At 49.8% G+C, this 18,797-nt stretch overlaps 1 protein-coding gene across 4 annotated transcripts in view; it reads right to left on the reverse strand.

Moving 5' to 3' along the window:
- ENPP4 (ectonucleotide pyrophosphatase/phosphodiesterase 4) overlaps window positions 1-315 on the reverse strand; it is a 26,085-nt gene extending 25,770 nt beyond the window's left edge. The window contains exons 1-2 of one of the 4 annotated variants that reach the window (XM_075598542.1): window positions 169-282; window positions 52-90 (exon numbers count right to left, since the gene is read on the reverse strand). The gene's annotated coding sequence lies outside the window, so the exon portion shown is untranslated. Of the gene's footprint in view, window positions 1-51 lie in introns of all 4 variants that reach the window. The other 3 variants (XM_075598540.1, XM_075598541.1, XM_075598543.1) reach the window with 3 other exon arrangements.
- Between the last annotated feature and the right edge of the window lie 18,482 nt (window positions 316-18,797).

Genomic DNA, 18,797 nt, shown 5'->3' on the forward strand with positions numbered 1-18,797 from the left:
CACTGCGCACCCCTACACGCGTCCCTGACATGTAACTCCTTACACACATACCTGCCACTGGTGCATTTTAGCCCTGGGTGGGGTTGCCCTCTGTGAACAGAAACACAGTTAATGAGCGAAAAAGTGTCGCGGATGCGGAAAGACAGGCTTATTCACAATAACACTCACGGGACGACGACAGCCCTCGGCCCGGTCTCCTCTCCGCTGCCCGGGAGACGCTGTGTGTAACTGCCTCTTCCTAACAGCGAGCCCGCCCTCAACTGCCGTCACGAGGAGGCGCGCGAGCGAAGCTTCAAAAGCCAACCGCCGCCCCACCCACCACACACAAGCAGCTGGGAGGGCGCGTGCCCACCAGCAGGGAAGCTAGGTGTCAATCTCAGACAGACACAAATGCAACGATCAGGTGACCCAGAGGAAATAGGTGGCGGGGCAGGTTGTTGTGATACAGTAAACAGGTGGGCACTAAAGGATGGTTACAACGGTGGGCGGAGCCTAGCTGCATACAGTATGTAGCTCAGAGGTTAGTGAGTGTTGTTGCCTCAAAGGGCTGTTATATACAGGATGCGGCCGCGCGTGCCTATGCGAACGCGCGTGCACGTGCCGCATGCTTTTCCTGTATATAGTGCCGGGAGCTGCAGGTAATGTATATATGTGTGTGCATGGGTTGTGTGAGTGAAAGGAAGTGCTAGATAAGATTTTTAATGAAAAAAAAAACTTTAATAAATATTTTATTTTTAACTTCTGCAATCATTCACACACAAACACACATCCATATAAACACACATCCATATAAACACACATCCACGCATACATACACACCCATACACACACTCGAGCGCAGGCAGCGGCGCGAAAAGATGAATTTCCTCATCTTCGCCGCTGTCTGTCGGCTCCCCTCTCCCTGCTGTGCGCACGCGCGGCCCTTCTATAGAAAGGCTGACTAACGTCAGCCAACTAAAAATCCGCGCGCACGGCGTAGAACGCGCCCGGCACTATAGAACGTGCCTAAACGGTGCGGACCAGGGTTTGAATCCTGAACTTGGCCAAGTCAATTTAGCTGTCAAGAGCTGCTCAGCAGGATCACCTGAGGAAAGGTCCTGAAACGTTGTCTTTCCACTGTTCTTGGCTGTGACCGCGGCGTGATCACATAGATGTGCCTCTATGAGGTTGTCTATAGAGCGCGCGGGAGCAGAGGCGTCGGCGCTCGCGGTACAGGAGGAAACAGAAAAATCTGTTTTTACACGCGGTGGCCAGGTCACGTGAGCGGACCGTCTCCTCTGCATGCAGGACACCGATCTCTTCTGCTGCAGGCGGCGGGGAAGCCGAGCGAATGCTTGCGCCCTCTCCAGTGTTCACCATGGCCGAAGCCTAAGGTTATGCTTATAGTGCCGGCTGCGGTCGCTGGAAAAATCAAATAGAGATGAGTCCCAGCGATCGCGACCAAACCGTCGCGACAGCAACGCATTTGTTTTGCCGCGACGTCGCTGTCACTGTCGCCGGCACTATAAGTGCAGCCTTACATGGAGAATTGCGTTACGAACTTGCGAGTAGATCTCTACTTTGTATCTCTGCCTCAGGCTGCGATTATAGTGTCCGCCGTGGGGTGCGTGTGACGTCACTCGCGCGCGAAACCTGCACTGTAGGGAGGTGACAGGAGGCGTAGCCCGTGACGTCACGCGAGCAGTTCGCCACGATTGGCTGAACCACTTGACGTGACACTGACGTCATGAGGCCATCACAAATTCATTTGTCTCTCCAGGATTCTGCCCCCCCATTGCGCACTATGTGCACCTTCAAGGAATGCAGGTAATTGTTTTGGCGGTGCCACTATAGTCACGGCCTTAGAGGAGACCTGTACTTTGAAGAAAATTGTTTGTGCATGTTGAAATATCCCACGCGGTACATTTTAAAGATGGCAGGTGTAGCGGTCCCACGTGGGACATTTAAACAGACACTTCTCGGAGCAGGCGATATTCCGAGGGAGCGCGCGTGCGGGACATCGCTGCGAATTTTCCTGGCAGCGTTTTGGTTGCGGCCAAATGTCCTAGACCGTATACAGAGGCCCCGCTCTCTTCCACTGATTTCCGGGTGAGACGTGTGGGGCCTCTGTAAAGTTCTTACCTTCTTTATGCCCTTACTTCCTTCAGCGTCAAATAGGGACGCGTTGCCATGTCAACGTGACGTCACAGTGTGCCGTGTTGTCATGGAAACGCGTAATCACTGCATCATTTCACAACGTGACGCTGAAGGAGGCGGCAGCCCCAAGGTAAGTGCATATGGGCGGCAGATCTTTAAATCCGCCACTGATTACAGGGAAAATATTGGTGACTGCTATCTTTAAAACAATATATTTTTAAAGTTACTTTAAGACATATATAAATAGATCAATCTGAGTCTTGTAATTAGACTTATTTCTTTGATCATTTGCTGTTGGTTAGGCCCCTATGCATTAAACACTTTGCACCCTATTATATAGGAGGGTTGATATGAGAGTGTGTGTGAATAAAAGTGCTTGTTTTTTGTAATGGTGTTTCCTCACCCGGTGGGAGATTTGGCCATTACCGATCGTGTGGTGCATATACCTGCAGGTAACAGGAGGGCTGAGTCGTCTGCTGATGGTAGTGAGGACACAGGTACAAGGTTCTGGGGTTCATACCCCACATATCCCTTTAGCAGTGCAGCGCCTCCATCTGCCGTAGACTCCAGGAACTGAAGGTGATCTCCCACGGTAGAACTATTACCTCTCCCCCCGGTAAGGTCACGCACCAGACAGGAGGTATAACAGGAACGGTTTATTATCTCTTCTGTACAGTACAGTAACATACAGGTTTCTGCCCAATGCAGTACTTCACAGCTACCAGTGAAAGATGGTCCCTGGACCGTCACTACAGGCCAAGTGCACCCGCAGCCATCCTAGCTCTTCCCTGCCTCCGTAACAGAGGCAGAGGTATGGTCCACACTCGAGTGGGGAACGGCACTGCTAATTTTGGGCGGTACCTGCCCTTAAGTACAGCCAGGAGGAGGGCACCAGGTCCGATTCATGATTGGTTATGCCGAGGCCTGATGTCACCGCCCCCCGCTGTCACTCAAATGCAGTACCAAGGAGGGGAAAACCCTGTAACAACTACTGGCAAGGCCTGCTTATACCAGGGTTTACTGCCAGGAGGGAAGCAAACTAGTAGCCACAGATGGCATGGCTACACTTTGGAAACACCATAAACTACAAGCTTCCTCCTTCAGGTCTCCCCGATTTCGATAAAAATGTAAAAATATATTTAGAAAACTTACACCAGTCCATATATTTATGAAAAAGAGTCATCTTCCTTTAACATGTAGAATTATCCTTGGAACAAAAGTTTGCCTGTTTGGTTTCCACTGAAACAAATGTGATGCAAAAATACAGAACAAAGATTTATCAAAATAAATCAATACAATTGAAATCAAGGCTTTGTCAATAAAAACATAAATAGATTCAATTGTTTGCAGTGGGATTTTTTTTACTTTGGTAAATCTGGTAGCTCTAGTTTAAAAATATATATATAGCTTTGATAAATGACCTCTCCAGCACCATTATTAGGGAGGAGATATGAGATAGTGCTTCGGGTGTTGCTCTTGAACGCATCAATCGGCTTGAATCATGTTTTGTTCAAAAGATACAACTAAATGACTCATTTGTTACACAGACTTGGGTTCTAAATGTATAAATGTCACTAGTTTATTTTAGCCCAATTGGGAGGAGCGCGTGAATTGTTCTTTGTTTTCCATCAATGTTAGGCAAATCCTTTTACCAGCTGCATACAGGCATACCCCGGTTTAAGGACACTCACTTTAAGTACACTCGCGAGTAAGTACATCTCGCTCAATAGGCAAACGGCAGCTCGCGCATGCGCCTGTCAGCACGTCCTGAAAAGCAATACCGGCTCCCTACCTGTACTGAAGCTGTGCGCAAGCGGGGAGACTATAGAGCCTGTTACAAATGCGTTATTCACATCAGTTATGCACGTATATGACGATTGCAGTACAGTACATGCATCGATAAGTGGGGAAAAGGCAGTGCTTCACTTTAAGTACATTTTCGCTTTACATACATGCTCCGGTCCCATTGCGTACGTTAATGCGGGGTATGCCTGTACTTCATAAAGGGAGGAGCACAGGTAATATGTACACTATTGAAGGATTCCTTACTACAAAGCTACATCTCTGTAGTAGAAATACCTTCAACCAAAGGAAGGGCACAGGAAGTCATGATTAGTAACTGTGTATTTGCAACAAAATGATACAATATCCACACTCAAGACAGAAAACATCCATGTGCATGATTGAACCCAATCCGAAAATGATGTTACAGTCTTTGGTTGGCTACAAAGCTTCCCCCCCCCCCCCCTAGTGTTTCCTCTGGGAATAGCATGGCTGTCAGTAAATCTTCTGGGAGGAGTTTCTGGGTGAAGCCAAACAGCTAAGGCTAAGGCCCCGCTCCCTCCGTCAGCGCTCCCGCACTGCAGACAGGCGGGGCGCTGACATACACAGACTGCAATATGCGGTCTGATGGGGGCGGGACTGGGAGGCTTGAGCGGGAGGGGGGCGTGGCTTGAGCGGGAGGGGGGGCGTGGCTTGAGCGAGGGACCCGCTACTCTCCCCCCCCTCCCTCCACGGGCTCGGGCTGGAGCTGCTGATTGAAGTAATCACAAGCAACACACACACTAATACACACACGCAGGCACTCATACACACGCAGGCACTCTCTCACACACACACGCACGCAGGCACTCATACACAGACACACAGACAGAGGCAGGCACTCCACACTCCTCCCCGCTCCCCGAAGCCTCCCCTCCCCATTGGCTCACAGCCACACCACGTGACGCGTCGAAGCTAGGGATTACAATTCTCTTGTATCCCCTAGCGGCTGATGCGTCACAGCGTGTAGTGAGCTGTGCAGCCAGGGGGGACCGGGACCGGGACCGGCTCGGGAGGATTCCCCTGCTGGTGGGCAAAGCTCCGCCGGGCGCAGTGGGTCCCAGCCCTAAGGCTGCGTCCATAGGACTGCAGCCGTGCGGAGGCTGACCCTGACCTTGGTCCGCGCGCCGTCCGGGGGCGTGTCAAGGGCGGGGGGGCTGTGACGTCACGGAGTTGGTTCGCCTTCATTGCGAAAATCTATCTTTTGAAAAAGACCTACGCTTCCGCACGCTTGCGGAAGCGTGCGCGAGCCCCTGCTAAAGCCGCTCTCATTGCGGCTGCAGGGGCTCACTGAGAAGCATCAGCGTGCCTCAGCACGGGTCAGCGCCTAAGCGCTGACCCTGGACGCAGCCTAAGGCTGACCGCGCTCATGCTTGAGAGCGGTGACGTCACCAGCTCTCCAAGCATGAGCGCCGGGCATCCTTGCTATTTCGTAAGTGCGTTGGGGGGAGAAGGCTTTGCGGGCAGGTTGAGCGCGCTCGAAAGTAAAAAAAATTGTTTACCCATGCGCCAAGCCTTGCTGAGGGGGGTGCGGGGAACTTACATATATAGATAGTGGGAACACAGCGCTAGTGGGGACGCAGCCTAAGGGTGAAAATAATAACAACCCCAAAAATAAAATAAGACATATTTCAATGAAACCCAAACATTTTGGCTTAAAAGATCATTCATCTTGTGGTTAACTTGTTCTCAGATAGCCATAGTACTCCCAGAAGACGAGTTAGATGTCCGGAACATAGAAAGCGATGCGTAACAAAATTTCTGTAATAGATTTGATCATAACCCTTGGGCATATGTATCAAAGACAATTTTTGTCGTCTACATTTGGTGTAGTTTGTTTTGCCTCAGAATTACACCAGTTTGTCCTTGATACCTAGACCCCATGGATGGTCTCCTATTGGAGTTTTTATTGGTAATTTTTTGTGAATAAATTGGTAATAATCAAGACTTTCAATGATCTCTCCCTTTGTTTTATTGCTGAGATATCTCAATGTTCCCTTCCTGCCCAAAGTACCCCAAATAAAACTCTGTTATCTCTTCTTCAAACTGGCTTCATCCAGCTATTCAGGTAGGTGTTTTGTATTTTGCTTGCTCATCGAAAAGGTAGGTGATGGTTTCTTCCTGGACTTAAATGACCATGGAGTTCCTCTTCTAGACATGATTCTGCCATGGTGTAATTAGCGAGCCAGGTATTGCTAATTTGCTTTTATTCTACATGTTTGAATATTTATTTCCAATATGGTTGTACCCTCTTCTTTCTCTTGGACTAAATTATCCTTTTTGTGGGTTGCAGATGTAGCATAAGAACTATTGGTGGTCCAGAAGATCATACAAAGTGGTACCACATACTGCTGTGGCTTCTCAGCCTTATCCTGTTGTGAGATAGAGGAGGACAGAAGCACAGAGACAGTATTCACGCGAAAAGTATTTTCATAGTTACATTTTAAATAATGAACAAAAATTGTGCTGCAAAAGTAGACGTAGTTACAAGAGGTGCATGCATCTGAGTAGCTCCGCGGCTAATACTATACACCTGCTGCATAAAGCTTGGCCCCCTGCAGATGCACTAACCAGAATGCCCTCCTACTGTCTCTGTACGTCCTTCCTACCAACCAATTAGATTATAAACTTTTCGGAGCAGGGACTCCTTTTACTAAATGTTAATTTTTAAGTCTGAAGCACTTAAATTGTTATTTATATGATTGTCACCTGTATTACTGCTGTGAAGCGCTATGCACATTAATGGCGCTATATACATAAAGACATACATACATACATCTACAGTACGGGAAGTTGTGTTATTTTGTTTTGTAGGGCACTGAGTTGTGGTGTAGAACAGGGGGTGTAGAACAGGGGGAGCTCAACTCCAGTCCTCAAGCACCCCCCAACAGGTCAGGTTTTCAGGATATTCCTGCTTCAGCACAGGTGGCTCAGTCAAAGACTGAGCCTCTGATTGGGCCACCTGTGCTGAAGTAGGGATTGATTGAGCCACCTGTGCTGAAGCAGGGATATCCTGACAACCTGACCTGTTGGGGGGGCTTGAGGACTGAAGTTGAGCACCGCTTGTGTAGAACATAATAAGGTTGGTTGTTGCTTTAAACTAAATGTTACACAGTAACATTTGAAAAATGTACAGTACTCAAGTAAAGTAATTAAAGGGAGGCATGAAGCTCGTTAGTACGTGGCAGCATCAATAAAAGTATGCAGTCAGACTAGTTTGTCTGCCAGGACAGCATTCTTGTTTGTTAATATGTGGCACCTACAGGGTTAAGGCGTGTCCACTGCTCTTCATACAGCCATAGAACATAATGGTACAGTTCTTCCTTCAAACGTTATTGCACCGGTTTCCTTTTCTCATCTAGGAACGTGTGTCCCCTCAATGCTGCATCAGGCTCTGCAATTCATTACAGCTAGAAACATTCTTCATAAAACAGGCGGTTTTTAATGACATTGCTTAGGTTGAAGGAGTAGGTTAGTGGTAAGAACACTGCCTCTGTAGTAAATTAACCAGCTTTGAATCCCGCTGTCAGCTCTCCATGTGACCTGCGGCACCGTCTCCGTGATCCTTGGCAATAATATTAGATAGTACCGGGTTTTTTTTGCATCGGTTTTGCAGCTCGTAGATCAGGGGCGAGCAACTCCAGTCCTCAAGAGCCAACAACAGGTCATGTTTTCAGCATATCACTGCTTCAGACACACACAATCCCAGCGAGCTCTAACCCCAACACCCACCACATCATATCATATACCAGGTCCCCCGGTTCCGCTGTTGTCCCCTTCTCTTCCTCTGATAGTGCAGGGGAGGGGCGCGGGGGCGTCCAGCAAGCGCCGGTAGATGCGGGAGAGTCACGGCCCATAGATAAGACGACCGAGTCACCGGAGGCTCTTACATAGTTACATAGTTACATAGTAGATGAGGTTGAAAAAAGACGTACGTCCATCAAGTTCAACCTATGCTAAATTTAGACAACAAATACTTTATCCTATATCTATACTTATTGATCCAGAGGAAGGCAAACAAAAAACCCCAGAGTCATATCATCCAATGATATCTCATAAGGGGAAAAATAAATTCCTTCCTGACTCCAAGAATTGGCAATCGGATTAATCCCTGGATCAACATCTTTCCCATGTATACCTATTTGGTATATCCCTGTATACCTTTCCTATCTAAAAAGATGTCCAACCTTTTTTTGAACAAATCTATTGTATCTGCCATCACAGTCTCCATGGGTAATGAATTCCACATTTTAACTGCCCTCACTGTAAAGAACCCTTTCCTTTGTTGCTGGTGAAATCTCCTTTCCTCCAACCTTAAGGGATGGCCCCGAGTCCTTTGGGCTGCCGTGGGATGAATAGTTCTTTTGAAAGATTCTTGTATTGTCCCCGAATATATTTGTATATAGTTATCATATCCCCTCTTAGACGCCTCTTTTCTAATGTAAATAAATCTAATTTAGCTAGCCTCTCCTCATAAGTTAGATTGTCCATCCCCTTTATTAATTTGGTGGCTCTTCTCTGCACGCTCTCTAGTTCTATAATGTCTTTTCTTAGGATTGGTGCCCAAAATTGTACTCCATATTCAAGGTGAGGTCTTACTAATGCTTTGTAAAGGGGCATACAGTAATTATGTTTACTTCCCTTCCATTCATTGCCCGTTTGATGCAAGATAAGATCTTGTTTGCCTTTGCAGCTACTGCATGACTTTGGGCACTATTGCTAAGCCTGCTGTCTACAAGCACTCCTAAATCCTTCTCCATCAAGGATTACCCTAATTTATCCCCATTTAATTTGTAAGTCGCCTTTTTATTCTTGCATCCCAAATGCATAACCTTACATTTATCTGTATTAAACCTCATCTGCCATTTACCTGCCCACGTTTCCAGTCTCTCCAAGTCCTTCTGAAGAGAAATTACATCCTGCTCTGATTCTATTATGTTACACAAGCTAGTATCATCAGCAAAGATGGAGACTTTGCTCTCGATGCCAACCTCAAGGTCATTAATAAACAAGTTAAAAAGCAGGGGTCCCAGTACCGATCCCTGAGGTACTCCATTCACGACTTTAGCCCAACCTGAAAAAGTTCCATTTATGACAACCCTCTGTTTATCCTTTAACCAGTTTTCAATCCAGGTGCATATATTATTACTCTAGTCCAATTTTCTTTATTTTGTACACCAACCTCTTGTGTGAAACCGTATCAAAAGCCTTTGCAAAATCTAAGTAGCCACATCAACTGCATTACCCTGATCTAAATTCCTACTTACCACCTCAAAGAAACAAATAAGGTTAGTTTGGCATGACCTATCCTTCATAAATCCATGCTGACTATTACTAATAATTTTGTTTTCCATTAGGTATTCCTGAATATTATCCCGTATTAAACCTTCACGTAGTTTCTCCACTATTGAAGTCAGACTTACAGGTCTGTAATTCCCCAGTTGTGATCTATCTCCCTTTTTAAATATAGGCACCACATCTGCTTTACGCCAATCTTGTGGTACTGAGCCTGTGGAAATGGAGTCCTTGAATATTAAATATAATGGTTTTGCTATTACTGAGCTTAACGCCTTGAGAACTCTTGGATGTATGCCATCGGGGCCAGGTGCCCTATTTACTTTTATTTTTTTTCAAGTCGCTTTTGAACTTCTTCCTCAGTTAACCAATTGTTCATTAATATGGAGGTTGTGGCTTCCTCCTGCGGCACTACTATTGAACTTGATTCTTCCCTGGTAAATACAGAGGCAAATAATTTGTTTAATACCTCTGCTTTTTCCTTATCTCCAATAATCTGCCTACCCATCTCACACTGAAAGGGTCCTATATTTTCTTTTCTCATTTTCTTGTTATTAAGGTACTTAAAGAACATTTTAGGGTTGACCTTACTTTCGATTGCAATCCTTTTTTCATTATCCATTTTTGTAATTTGATTGCCCTTTTGTAATTTTTGTTACATTCCTTATAATTCTGATACAATGTCTCCGTCCCTTCTGACTTAAAGAATCTAAACGCCTTCCTCTTCTTGTCCATTTTCTCCCCTACCTGTTTATTTAGCCACATTGGTTTTGACTTAATTCTTTTATACGTATTACCCAAGGTTATACACTGATAAGTGTGCTTTTCTAACAATGTTTTAAAGACTGCCCATTTATCTTCTACATTTTTCCCTGCAAAAACATCATCCCAGTGTATTACTTGTAGATTAGACCTCAGTTTATTCAAATCTGCCTTTCTAAAGTTTAAGGTCTTTGTTATACCCAAGTAATCTGTTTTTTGATAATTTATTTCAAATGAGACCATGTTATGATCACTGTTAACAAATATTCAAGTCCTGGAACATTTGGGTATTACTTCTACATTGTTTGATATGACCAAATCCAGTACTGCCCCTCTCCTCTCTTGGCGGCTCCCTTTTGCAGGGCGCCGCCATCTTGGAAGCTATTGCGCATATGTGAGACCCGGCGCATGCGCAGAGTAGCATAGTTGCGGCGGCCATTAGAAACAGCTCCGTAAGGGGACTACAAGCCCCAGCAGCCCTTAGGGCGAAGACCACATGGCGCGCAACAGCTAATAGGGCTGCGAGGAGTCCCTGCAGCAAGGTAGTTACATTTGGTGCGCTAGGAGAGCCACGCCGGTCGGAAGCAAGACAGCAAGGGGGTAGGTAAGGTCCAGGGAGAAGTGCTCCACTGGACTAGGCCAGAATACCCCCTTAGGGCCCAGCTAGACCCCTCACCATTAGCTTGTGTGTTGTAGGGCAGGCCCTAAGGCAGGGATGCTTCCCTTAGCACATTAGTATTGATCAGTCCAGCGGTAACGGACGCATGCGGTGTGCGCGGTCTGCATCTGGGTCCAGACCAGGCACCAAATCAGAGACTATTCTAAGGTGGGACACTCCAACCGGATACCACCCCACGCGGAGGTGGATCTTCGGTGGAACAGACTGACCGTTTGCTTGGTTTTACTCAGCGACCCCGGGCTGGAGCTCCAGGCAGGTATTTCTACAAGTGCACCAAACATTCATGTGGGGCAGCGTTGTCTCACACTTGGGGGTGGGTTAGGGTATTGCAGCCTGGACACTGGGACACCGGTGCCCCTGCACCCAAGTACTGTGGGGATCCACTTCGGGGTTGGTGTTCTTACATACTGTATGGTATTGTGTTGCAATATTATTAGTACTGTATAAGGTACTGTCCAGTAAATACTGTTACATATACTTGTGTGTCATTACTGGCTGTATGGTCTTGGGCGGGACTATCCTGTGTGAGATCCTTCTCAAGTGGAGGCGCTGTTAGTACACCTGTTATATACACCCCGGGCTCCCAGTGGCGGAGGATAAGGCCTCCTGTTTGCCACTCAGGTAATAGCAGCACACGTGGTCACCCAAGACGCAGGGGAAAGGGGGCTACATATATTTGTGTCAAAAGGAGTGCTACTGGGTGTAACCAAATGTATCCAACAAAAGACACAGTATGATCACTTTGCTGGTCCTAAATATTTTTGGTCACATTGGATGTAGCATTGGGTAAAAAAACTTTTACTTACACCTGCTGTACAGACCAAAGTTTCTGAATGTCTCTCTGATATATCATATTAGATGGCCCTCCGCAGACTTAAACTTAACATGTCAAAAACAGAGCTCCTCATACTTCCTCTGAAACCTCCTTCTACATTGCTATTGGAAGCACTATCATACACCAGTATCACAAGCATGCTGCCTAGTCATATTTGACTCCTCCCACATTAAAAATGTAGCTAAAACCTGTAGTTTATTCCTCCCAAATATTGCAAAGATACACAATTTCCTCTGTTGCTCTACTGCTAAAACTCTGACGCATGCCCTCATTATCTCCCGTCTTAACTACTGCTGTCCGGCCTTCCTGCTTCTCACCTGTCTCCCCTACAATCTATCCGAAATGCTGCTGCCATAATCACTTTACTCTCTCATAAATCTGTCTCGGCGTCTCACCTGCTGAAATTCCTCTCCTGGCTTCCTATCAAATCCCGGATCACACACTCCACTCTCCTCACTTTTAAAGCTTTACACTCTTCTGCCCCTCCTTACATCTCAGCCCTAATTTCTCGCTATACACCATCCTGACTCTCGCGTTCTGCTGAAGGATGTCTTCTCTATACTCCTTTTGTGTCTAAAGCCCTCTCCCGCCTTAAACCTTTCTCACTGACTGCCCCACACCTCTGGATTGCCCTTCTCCCTCAAAATCTGAATAACACCCTCTCTATCCCCCTTTAAGATCTATCTTAAAACCCACCTCCTTAACAAAGCATATGGGTATCTCCGTGGCTGATACTATACACTTCATACATCGACTGTGGCGCATTGCAGACACACTTATCAGAATACCTTCATGCTGTCTCTGTACGTTCTTCCTACGTACCAATTAGATTGAAAGCTCTTTGTGGTAGGGACTCTTTTTTCCCCTAATGTTACTTTTATGTCTGAAGCGCTTAGTTCCAATATGTGTGTAACGGGTATTCCCCCACCCAATCGCAGATATGGTGTAGGTGCAAGGAACATATATTGTTACTCAGGTGTGGTGCATAACCTGTTGGCTCACAGGAGGGCTGAGCTTCCGCCACGGGGAACCTGGGGCAATTACACTAGGGTTGATCACTTACAACGATGCAGCGCCTCCACCTGCGATGGCTCCCACCAGAGGGGGAGTGGTTCCTCGCAGGACAATTACTAATAATCAGTACTCACACACAGATATATAATAACTAAGGACTTTACTAACATGTAATACGACACATCACATTCATAACATAACTAACCGTGACGTCTCGCAGGACGATTCCCCAACACTAGGTGATCCAACCCAGTGTCCCAAGAACCCCACCCAATGTCCCGTACTCCTACAGAGATATCAATGGGTGACTGCGCAGTCACTATTAAACTAAGGGCCCGTTGGTGCACTTGTGTATTAGATAGTACCTGCCGAGCACTCCGGTGCTCGGGTCAGCAACAATCTTCTCAAAGGGTCAGACGTGTGATGAATCCGTCTGATCCTCCAACCGAACTCCTTGCACGTGCGGACCGCCAGGGGCGATCCTATTCGTACGAAAGTCTCTGTGAACCCCAACGTGGGTCCAACCGCTCCCACAGGAACAGCAGCAGCCGCTGTGTCCCTATCTATATAAGTGGTACTAACCTGACCGGAACCCTAACCTAGGGCCTGTCCCTGTAGTACAGCAACCTGCGGTGGCTTGGGGAACTCCTATGGCCGGTAGGGAGTAATGACCTGTCCCACTCCCCTAACTACCCAAGTCCCTTCAGCCTCACTACTTTCTAACCAGTCCCAGCGCCTACAGCAGCAAGCTGTAGCTCACTGGAGGCTGCAGCCAACGTGCTGCGCAACAAGGTGCCTGTCTGTCAGACCTCACAGCACTAACAGCCGTGACTCTGACAAGGCAGCACTCTACACTAAGGGCAGCGTCCCTATCTTGGGCCTCCCTAAGCATTTACCCACTAAACTAGTGGGGAGTTGGGCCTACCTGGGGTGTAGGTACCTATAGGGGGCAGGAGCTACACTCGCTCCCCGCACCCTTCCTTCCCTCACAGCTCCCTGACTCCAACTCACTTAACTGATCACTATCAGCGTAGGCAGCAACACCCTGCAACTTAACACTAAGTCTGCTGCTGCCTTTCTTTCCTTCTATTCCCCAGCTCCCACTAATGCAAGTGACAGGGTCCCTAACCTGAGGGCTGTCCCTGGCAACACTCACTTTACTGGGGAGCTGAGCTATCTGGGGCCCTGGGGGTGCTGGCCTAGTACAGGGAGTCCCTGACTCCTGTACCCTACCTCCTTCCCTGGGCTGCTCCGGTCTCTGACTGACTAACGTGGGCTCAGCGCGCGAAATGTATCTCTTTGCCTGCCTGGCCTTCCTAAGCCCTATTGGCTCCCTGGTGTCACATGGGGCATACAGAGGCTCATGGGGCCTGTAGTCCCTCTCTAGGGCCCTCCCTAATAGGCTCTGGCTTCGCGGGCTTTTCTGCCTCTTCCCTGCGCATGCGCGAACTATAGGGGGCTGCCTTGACTCCCTCGCGCTACCTCTCGCCAGCCGCCGGGCCCGTAGCAACGCGATCGCGGCCCTAGCGACGGCCCGATCGCGTCCCCGGCAACCGGCATGCACTAAGGGGCAACGCGCTACTCCCCGCTCCAGCCCTACACTCGCGCGACCACTACGCCTGCGCGAACTAACGCGCAATGGTGGCGCCCTAACCGCCCGGCTCCGAGAGTGCCGGGATTCCCGTGATGCGCGTGCGGCCCTGGCAACCGGCCACACGCGTCCCCAGCAACCCCCGAGCCGGGACCTGACCGCCCTCACCTCCCGTATCGCCCGATGGGGCCGCCATTGGACTCGGCGGCACCCGCGATCTCTGGGAAGGTGAGGGGGGTGCTGATACTGCTGGGAGACCTGGCTACACACTCCCCCTGGTGAAAAATCCAACGTCCTCGCTTGGAGAACGCCATACCCTGACATAAGGTTACACAATAAAAAATTGCATGTCATAATTGGTACACTTAGCAGGTCGACTTTACACCTCAGATTACATGGTACATCCCACACTATACCCGAGACTAGCTGAGACCATATGTGGGGTGCCCCTAACTGATCATATGGGGGTACCTCACTTTTGCGTCCGTGAGCCTCCCGCAGAAAATTCTCTTGAAGAGCACCTTCTGGGGTGCCAGTTACCGGTTCCTCGCTACTTCCTCCCCCTGGTGGAAGGAATAGCACAGTGTCCTTTAACCAGGCCTTTACCCGGCCATCCGCGGCAGGTACGCGGTAGACCAGGAGGCCAGGACCTTTTCCGCGGTCCACTACGTGGTGAATGGAGCGCTCCTTTTTGGACTCTAAGGAGAAAATTTTCACTAACTCCTTCGCTACACAGTCCTGGTCCCTACCGACTGGCAAGGCTTCCACTGGGAAGCTAGAAATGAACAACGTCTCTTTTCTCACAGTCTCTGTTTCACCTGACAGGGGGTAAAGGGTAGCTACCTTACCACTGCGGTGATTCACGGTGGCCAACAGGTCCTCGGGGACGCTGTCAGTTCCCACCTTGGCTATCTCAGGACCTGCCCCCGGCACTTCTGGGGCAGTCCACTTACTGGCTTGAACTTCGGGAGCGTTGGATCCCAGTCCTGGGACCACTTGCGTTGGAGCACACGGGCTCACCCCCAACACCCCGGGGGCAGTCGACTCACCCTTGTCGTCTGTAGGTACTGGCCCCAAGCCTAGGACCGATGGTACCTCTGTAGTAGGTCGGACTGACCATGGTAGGGCACACGGGCCCACAGCAGGGTCCGCAACATCGGGACACACTTCCTCTAGGGCACACGAGCCCACAGCAGGCTCTGCATTCGCCGAGATAGTGTGTTCATTGGTGTCACTAAAGTGGTCCGCCGGCAGGCGCATCACCACTAGTGACGGGTCGCTGGATTCACTAGAAGAAGGTGGGGGTATATACACCTTACCCTGTGATTCCTCCGTTTCACTGCTGGGGTGGTTCGCCGGTAGGCGCATCGCCACCGATGGGACTTCAACCTTGTCCGCTGGCAACATCACGATCGGATCCTCCGCCAACGTGTTGCTCGGCTCCGTAACTGGCTGATCTGGGTCCCGTGGTTCCTGCTCTGGAACCGGGTCTAAAATGTTCACTGGGGCGCACTGGCCCTCCGAAATGTCTATGAGAGGGGTAGATGGGTTAGCTATACTGCCCGACTCCTTGTACTCGGTTGGTTTGGCAGGCTGGGGTACAATAGGCTTCAATAGCCACCGACCGCAGCAGTCACAGCGGGACCACCATGTCAATGTCTCTCTAGAACAACCGCACGTGGGGCTAAAACACTGTATGCCCATTTCTCCTTCCACCTCGATGGTCCTGAAGTCGAGGGGTCCCCGAGCCACGTCGGCTCCCTGAGCGTGGGCTTCTTGCAGGCAGGAGCACATGAAGACAAGAGAATCTACTCCGGACGCGCGCCAGGCCACATACACATTGGGGTGTATGTCCCGACAGTCTTTCCCTTCCTCATTCATCATCTCATCCTCAGAGGGAGGATAATCCGGTTCCGCATCACCGTCTTTCTGACGAAGACTGTAGTACCGCTTCATCAATTGTCCCATGTCCTCTGCTGGTTCTGCAAACTGGGGCACAATAGGCTTCAACAACCGGGCACTTTCTACAAGGGAGTGGGTCTGGCTCTGCACTGACTCACTCTCGCATTGCAGGGGCGGGGCTTAGGGTTTCCCGCCAGTCCCGGACAGATTGTTGCAATACTTTCCTGTGCCGGCGTGCAGTCAGCAACACGTGCGCTCTCCTGTTTTGGCAGCTCCGGGTACACTACAGGACAGTCTGAACCGACCGAATCTTCCAACCACAAGCTGGACGGACCCAGGCCTTCAGTTATATCTTGCCCGAAACTCACTAGCACGGAACAATACTTCTTGTCCTCCAAGTGTAAATCTACCACGGCTATGGAGGCAGTCCTCCGGAGATGAGGGTTTTGCCGCAATGCCGCTCGTATCTCTGATGAGGGAATATCTACAGGGACGTGGCACACCGCCAGCGCATGGGTCGGCGGCACTCCCAACTTCAGGGCCCAGTCGTGGACCTCGTGTCCGGACTTTACAACCATGATAAAAAAATAGGAATTGGACAATTTGGAAAAATAAGATAGGGCACCCCAGGTCTATCTCAGCAGCGCCTCCAAATGTAACGGGTATTCCCCCACCCAATCGCAGATATGGTGTAGGTGCAAGGAACATATATTGTTACTCAGGTGTGGTGCATAACCTGTTGGCTCACAGGAGGGCTGAGCTTCCGCCACGGGGAACCTGGGGCAATTACACTAGGGTTGATCACTTACAACGATGCAGCGCCTCCACCTGCGATGGCTCCCACCAGAGGGGGAGTGGTTCCTCGCAGGACAATTACTAATAATCAGTACTCACACACAGATATATAATAACTAAGGACTTTACTAACATGTAATACGACACATCACATTCATAACATAACTAACCGTGACGTCTCGCAGGACGATTCCCCAACACTAGGTGATCCCACCCAGTGTCCCAAGAACCCCACCCAATGTCCCGTACTCCTACAGAGATATCAATGGGTGACTGCGCAGTCACTATTAAACTAAGGGCCCGTTGGTGCACTTGTGTATTAGATAGTACCTGCCGAGCACTCCGGTGCTCGGGTCAGCAACAATCTTCTCAAAGGGTCAGACGTGTGATGAATCCGTCTGATCCTCCAACCGAACTCCTTGCACGTGCGGACCGCCAGGGGCGATCCTATTCGTACGAAAGTCTCTGTGAACCCCAACGTGGGTCCAACCGCTCCCACAGGAACAGCAGCAGCCGCTGTGTCCCTATCTATATAAGTGGTACTAACCTGACCGGAACCCTAACCTAGGTCCTGTCCCTGTAGTACAGCAACCTGCGGTGGCTTGGGGAACTCCTATGGCCGGTAGGGAGTAATGACCTGTCCCACTCCCCTAACTACCCAAGTCCCTTCAGCCTCACTACTTTCTAACCAGTCCCAGCGCCTACAGCAGCAAGCTGTAGCTCACTGGAGGCTGCAGCCAACGTGCTGCGCAACAAGGTGCCTGTCTGTCAGACCTCACAGCACTAACAGCCGTGACTCTGACAAGGCAGCACTCTACACTAAGGGCAGCGTCCCTATCTTGGGCCTCCCTAAGCATTTACCCACTAAACTAGTGGGGAGTTGGGCCTACCTGGGGTGTAGGTACCTATAGGGGGCAGGAGCTACACTCGCTCCCCGCACCCTTCCTTCCCTCACAGCTCCCTGACTCCAACTCACTTAACTGATCACTATCAGCGTAGGCAGCAACACCCTGCAACTTAACACTAAGTCTGCTGCTGCCTTTCTTTCCTTCTATTCCCCAGCTCCCACTAATGCAAGTGACAGGGTCCCTAACCTGAGGGCTGTCCCTGGCAACACTCACTTTACTGGGGAGCTGAGCTATCTGGGGCCCTGGGGGTGCTGGCCTAGTACAGGGAGTCCCTGACTCCTGTACCCTACCTCCTTCCCTGGGCTGCTCCGGTCTCTGACTGACTAACGTGGGCTCAGCGCGCGAAATGTATCTCTTTGCCTGCCTGGCCTTCCTAAGCCCTATTGGCTCCCTGGTGTCACATGGGGCATACAGAGGCTCATGGGGCCTGTGGTCCCTCTCTAGGGCCCTCCCTAATAGGCTCTGGCTTCGCGGGCTTTTCTGCCTCTTCCCTGCGCATGCGCGAACTATAGGGGGCTGCCTTGACTCCCTCGCGCTACCTCTCGCCAGCCGCCGGGCCCGTAGCAACGCGATCGCGGCCCTAGCGACGGCCCGATCGCGTCCCCGGCAACCGGCATGCACTAAGGGGCAACGCGCTACTCCCCGCTCCAGCCCTACACTCGCGCGACCACTACGCCTGCGCGAACTAACGCGCAATGGTGGCGCCCTAACCGCCCGGCTCCGAGAGTGCCGGGATTCCCGTGATGCGCGTGCGGCCCTGGCAACCGGCCACACGCGTCCCCAGCAACCCCCGAGCCGGGACCTGACCGCCCTCACCTCCCGTATCGCCCGATGGGGCCGCCATTGGACTCGGCGGCACCCGCGATCTCTGGGAAGGTGAGGGGGGTGCTGATACTGCTGGGAGACCTGGCTACATGTGTTATTTGTTTTTTGTTATTTATATTATTATGTCACGTTTATTACTGCTGTGATGCACTATGTACATTAATGGCGCTATTAAAATAAATATATACATACATAGGGTATTTTTGTCTTTGTATACATTTGGTCACACCCAGC

This window comes from Ascaphus truei, chromosome 4 (genome assembly GCF_040206685.1).
Source record: "Ascaphus truei isolate aAscTru1 chromosome 4, aAscTru1.hap1, whole genome shotgun sequence".
Taxonomy (NCBI): Eukaryota; Metazoa; Chordata; class Amphibia; order Anura; family Ascaphidae; genus Ascaphus; species Ascaphus truei.